The sequence below is a fragment of the Onychostoma macrolepis genome, chromosome 07 (genome assembly GCF_012432095.1).
Source record: "Onychostoma macrolepis isolate SWU-2019 chromosome 07, ASM1243209v1, whole genome shotgun sequence".
Lineage (NCBI taxonomy): Eukaryota > Metazoa > Chordata > Actinopteri > Cypriniformes > Cyprinidae > Onychostoma > Onychostoma macrolepis.
The window spans coordinates 41,056,042-41,061,554 of record NC_081161.1 but is presented as its reverse complement, the minus strand read 5'-3'; the positions used below and the strand labels follow the sequence as shown (position 1 = coordinate 41,061,554).

Below are 5,513 nucleotides of genomic sequence, written 5' to 3'. Positions count from 1 at the left end.
CCCACAGAGTCCCATTAATGATTTTTTTCCATAATGTGGCTGTGCTTCGTTTCCCATTCAATTTTCATCACAAAAGTGAATTTTATAATACTCTATAATCAAAGGCTTGGTTTTAGTTAAAAAATAAATAAACCATTTTTATTTCAGTCAAGTGTTGCAAGTTCAATCAATTTAACTTATTTCCAATTGATTACACTCAATTCAGTCCAAGGTCTTGCTTCTTGAAGCACTACGTAAAATATTAGTAGCCTGTACATTATTCTTCATCGCTACGTCATGTTTCCTTAACACATCATTAGTAGTCCATATGACATGGGCGTCATTTTCCAAGTCTTCTGAAGTCATGTGATATGAGTTTTTGTATTATAGAAAGAATTACATGGATCTTATGAAGAACATTAGAAGAGCATCTGATGGCAAGTAAAGCTTTGCATACATAGCAACTTAAAGCTAACGAATGGAATGGGCCTAAAAAAAATGTTTTGTCATGTTCATTTTACTCCAATATTTTTTGTTAAAACAACACAGTTCACAGTTGTCAGTTCACCTTTTACTCCTTAATTGCGCTCTGCACACACATAATTCTGAAAAATACAGGTAGTGACAACCGCATTTACAGAAATTCTACGCAGTGTGTAAGGAATTGAACTGAGCAACTAGTTGTTAATGACGTATTTGAACGTGCATCAGAAATGTGTCTTTGTCTGTGTGAGATGCAAGAAAATAACAGTGAAAGAAGTCTTAACCTTTGCACATTTTGACACGGGACTAGTGGCGCTCACGAACCCTGCGGTAGTTTTAGTGTTGCCAGATCTTAAAGATCATATAAAAAAAACAAAAACAAACAAGGACAAGCACAAAAAACACTAAACCACCCAAATGCTTTGTTTTATAACACCAAAAAAAAAAAAAAATCATATATCTCATATCCTCAACAGACCACTTTATTAACTCCATAAAGTGCCTATCTTTATGAGCAACACTATTGTATTGTGCTTAATTAACTTAAACTGTTTAATTTTCCACTATATTTAATTATCAATCATTAAGCTAACGTAAAGCATTTAATTTTCGCCATTCAAAATGATGAATATGACGATTCCAACACATTTGATGAAGATGGCATGAAGGAGGTGCCAAGCGTCAGAGCTAGAAGTACCAGCCCAGGTACTTCTACGAATCATAATGATGGTGTTGTGTCGACATTCACACATACAATGGTGTTCATTAGGGTCACACTGTAAATCTGTCTAATTTAACATTAAACATTTTTCTTTTAGAATTTTGAAAAGTTTAAAAAACCTTTTATGAAAAAAATGCTTCAGGAATATTAAAATGATCATATAAATACAGCATGGCTCATTGGCACAGTGGTTAGCCAGAAAAATTAAATATAGCAATTCATGCCCAAAAGGTTGCCGAACTGTGCAGAACAATGACTCCTGTGAACGATTCAATCTGATTCGCCAAACAGTTTGACTGATTTAGTATTCACATTTTGCATTAAAAAATTAATGAAAAACATCTGCAACCTAGCACAGGGTAAGTCTCAAAATGTAATGGTATTGATAACTGTGTGACTTTGAGGAATGATTACCTCAAAATGTACGTTTTCCCTATTGCTGTTACAGATCGGTCAGGCTCGCTCCCCAGCCAATCACAGCGCACTCCCTCACCTGAATACTGATCACCAGCACCTGTCCCTCATTATCACACTCATCAAGTCTGGTACAAAAGCACACACCTCAGCAGTAATCATTGTCCGATCTCGTAAATACGAAGTGGACTCTACCCTTGGTATCGTTACCCTAAACAGTCTAGTTTACCTACCTGTTGTACTTACCTGCTATCTCCCTCTTCAGTTGTGTCATCCATCTCCAGCTCCAATCACCCGCTGAGGTGTGTGCTTCCTGTCCTCCTGGTCTCCGTCTCCATGAGTTCCTGTAAGGCAAAGAAAGTTTTGTTACTCCTTGGATCCATCCTCTAGAACTTCTCTGAGTAGGCTTACTCACCCGAAGTCTCTCTTCACTTCTCCAGGGCTCTCCTGTTTATAAACAAACTTCTCCTGTTATTCACTTGCCCTCGAGTCTGACCAGTATGTGTTACAATTGCTCACGTGCCAGTGATATCCCTCTGCATGCCAATGTTGGCACATGTGCCATAGGTTGCTGACCTCTGGTATAGACTCTCATTGAACTACAGGTTATGATGTTCATCTCAAAATGAGCAAGAACTGTTATGTTTATTTATTTAGATACAAATTTTGGTTAGTTAAATATGCTTAAGACTTCTTATGACCTTACTAATGCAGTATGTCCCATTGAATGTAAGACAGCTTTCCATCTGGGATCATTTGCTGCATTTTAGCTTTCCCTGTAGTTTTCCTGGATTAATTGGGATAGAAATTGAGAATTTATTCTAGCTAACTGTCAGTGGATGTGCTCTTATGTGCATTAGCATGCACACTGAGATGCCAGTAGCGTAGCTGATGCTAATTAGCATTTAAATTCAGTCAACCCAGGCAGTGCACTGATATTAAACTGAAGCTCTTTCACCTGTAAATTTTAAAGCAGAAGTTATTAGAAGGGCTGACAGTTTTTAAGTGTTATTCATTTAAAAAAAAAAAAAAAGACATTTTCCTTTTCCTCATTCTACCTCAGACAGATTTGACAAACTCGTGTAAAATGGATTGCTGTCGACTGTAGCGATAATTATATTATTTATAATTGTTGTTTAGAAATATATTCGCTTTGCAATTATTGTATTAACAAATGATCAGAGTGCATTTTCCTTTTGAAATCGCAGTTCCTCGTGGTAATTATAAATCTTTTATTTGCCAATGTACACTTCCTCTTTGTGCACTACATTAATGATTCTCCATGATTACATAATAGTCAATCAATTAATGAACACAAGCTGTTTTAAGCTCAAGCGGATGCATCATTAATGTCGGCCGTCTGTCTGTTCTCACACAGTTACAAAAGGATAAAGAAGGAACAAACTAAGGTCGCCATGCTACTTTGCTCTCGGCGTTCTGTGAACACATTGTAACTTAAATCAGCAGCAACAGGCAACGTCCTCAAAAAACCCCTCAGGGTTCAGACAACTACTTCAGTTTTCAGTGTTTTGATAGGCAGTGGGGGAAAAAATACAAAAGCAGGTCTGTTAATTACCTAATTTTCTTCATCTCAGCGAATACTGATATATTTCCAAATGATCCAGTAAGTTGATTGACATTTTATTTAACTGATTTGATTAATTTGTTTAATTAATTGACAACCTAAGTCTTAAAAGCCTAGTCATTTCTTTCTTTAATCAGATGCATTGGCGAAGGAGAAACACCAGCCAAGCGCTGTGGAACATCTGTTGAGTTAGTCTGCTTTGCCCCAGACAAGGGAAGCTGTCATGATGAGTTTGCAGTGATGGAAAAGAGGATGAACAGCAGTTATGGGAAACTGGAAATTCAAATCAAAGATGACACCAAGCACATATCGTGTCTCTGGTAGGGAGATGAAACCCAGAGTGGAAGTTCAACAAGCTGTTAAACACATGAGCCTAAACGTGTTGTCCATCTCATTCTCTTATGCAATTTTGCTTCTCAAGTAACCGGACCCAAGCAAACCATAAATGTGTTTGCACATATCAACAGTAGCAATCAATTCAAAATGTATTTCCTAAATCTATCAGAGTGACTGCATGCTTCATTTGGTTTCTGCACTTCCCGTCTGTCCATGTGATGTGTCTCTGTTCTACAATGTTTCCAGTGATGCTGACACAGATGTTTTATCGCTGTAGAGGGAAAATCTGCCAGGGGAAACTATTGCTTCAGTCTAAATTTGTCTTTTGTGATTGGAAAATAAATATTTCATCTGGCCTATAAGCGTATTGCCCCATTTGCAAAATGATTTGAAACACGAAGCAGAGTCCCAGTGAGTTTCCTCACAAACACTATTCATTTTTCACTCATCTGCTTAGTGGTAGCATTTCACTGAGCATACAATGATAGTTTATATAGCAAAATAAAGGAAAATATTATTTTTGCATCAAACTGATGTTGTATTTTTGCTACGCTTCACTAATATTATATATTAGTGTATTCCGCATAATATAAACCCAGAAATGCCCAGAAGATGCCTATTTTTGTGCATTAAAGAGTTCAGAAGTGGTTGAGCGCCAGTTTGTACTAAGCCAGTTTTACATTTATTTGTATTTATTTATTTATTGGATCCTGATACAGCTAAAAAAAAAAAAAAAAAAAAAATTACCCCTCACTGGGTCACATTTGGCCCGGGGCTGTCTTTGCACTTTGAATGACCATTCAATGTTGATCCGTTAAAGTACAACCTGAATTCCGGAAATGTTGGGACATGTTTTAAATTTGAATAAAATTAAAACTAAAAGAATTTCAAATAGCATGAGCCAATATTTTATTAAAATTAGAACATAGATAAAATGTTTAAACTGAGAAATTTTACAATTTTCGTTTAATGATGCGCCAAATGTTCTCTATAGGTGAAAGATCTGGACTGCAGGCAGGCCAATTCAGCACCCAGACTCTTCTACTATGAAGCCATGCTGTTGTAATGGCTGCAGTATGTAGTTTTGCATTGTCCTGCTGAAATAGACGTCGTCTGGAGGGGAGCATATGTTGCTCTAAAACCTTTATACACCTTCCAGCATTCATAGTGCCTTCCAAAACATGCAAGCTGCCCATACCGTATGCACTTATGCACCCCCATATTATCAGAGATGCTGGCTTTTGAACTGAACGCTGACGACAAGCTGGAAGATCTCCCTCCTCTTTATCCCGGAGGACACGGCGTCCGTGATTTCCAACAAGAATGTCAAATTTAGACTCGTCTGACCATAGAACACTTTTCCTCTGCAGATGGCACGGTGGATTGTGTTTACCGACAGTGGTTTCTGGAAGTATTTCTGGAATCATGCCGATGAGTGATGCAGTGTCGTCTGAGGGCTCGAAGACCATGGGCATCCAACAAAGGTCTTCGGCCTTGTCCCTTACGCACAGAGATTTCTCCAGTTTCTCTGAATCTTTTGATGATGTTATGCGCTGTAGATGATGAGATTTGCAAAGCCTTTGCAATTTGACGTTGAGGAATGTTGTTTTTAAAGTATTCCACTATCTTTTTATGCACTCTTTCACAGATTGGAGAGCCTCTGCCCATCTTTACTTCTGAGAAACTCTGCCTCTCTAAGACATCCCTTTTATAGCTAATCATGTTACAGACCTGATGTCAATTAACTTAATTAGTTCCTAGATGTTCTCCCATCTTTTCAAAATGTCTTGCTTTTTCAGCCCTTTGTTGCCCCCGTGCCAACTTTTTTGAGACCTGTAGCAGGCATCAAATTTGAAATGAGCTCATTTAGTGGATAAAAGTCTAAAATATCTCCGTTTAAACATTTGTTATGTTATCTATGTTCTATTGTGAATAAAATATTGGCTCATGTGATTTGAAAGTCTTTTAGTTTTCATTTTATTCAAATGTAAAAAA

General features: G+C 37.3%; 1 long non-coding RNA gene across 1 annotated transcript; it reads left to right on the top strand.

The window, feature by feature from the left end:
- The first annotated feature begins 1,776 nt into the window (after positions 1-1,776).
- On the top strand, positions 1,777-3,967 carry LOC131544731 (uncharacterized). The gene is made up of 3 exons (XR_009272209.1): positions 1,777-1,899; positions 2,976-3,221; positions 3,320-3,967. It is a non-coding gene; the product is annotated as an uncharacterized LOC131544731 (long non-coding RNA).
- The last annotated feature ends 1,546 nt before the right edge of the window (positions 3,968-5,513 follow it).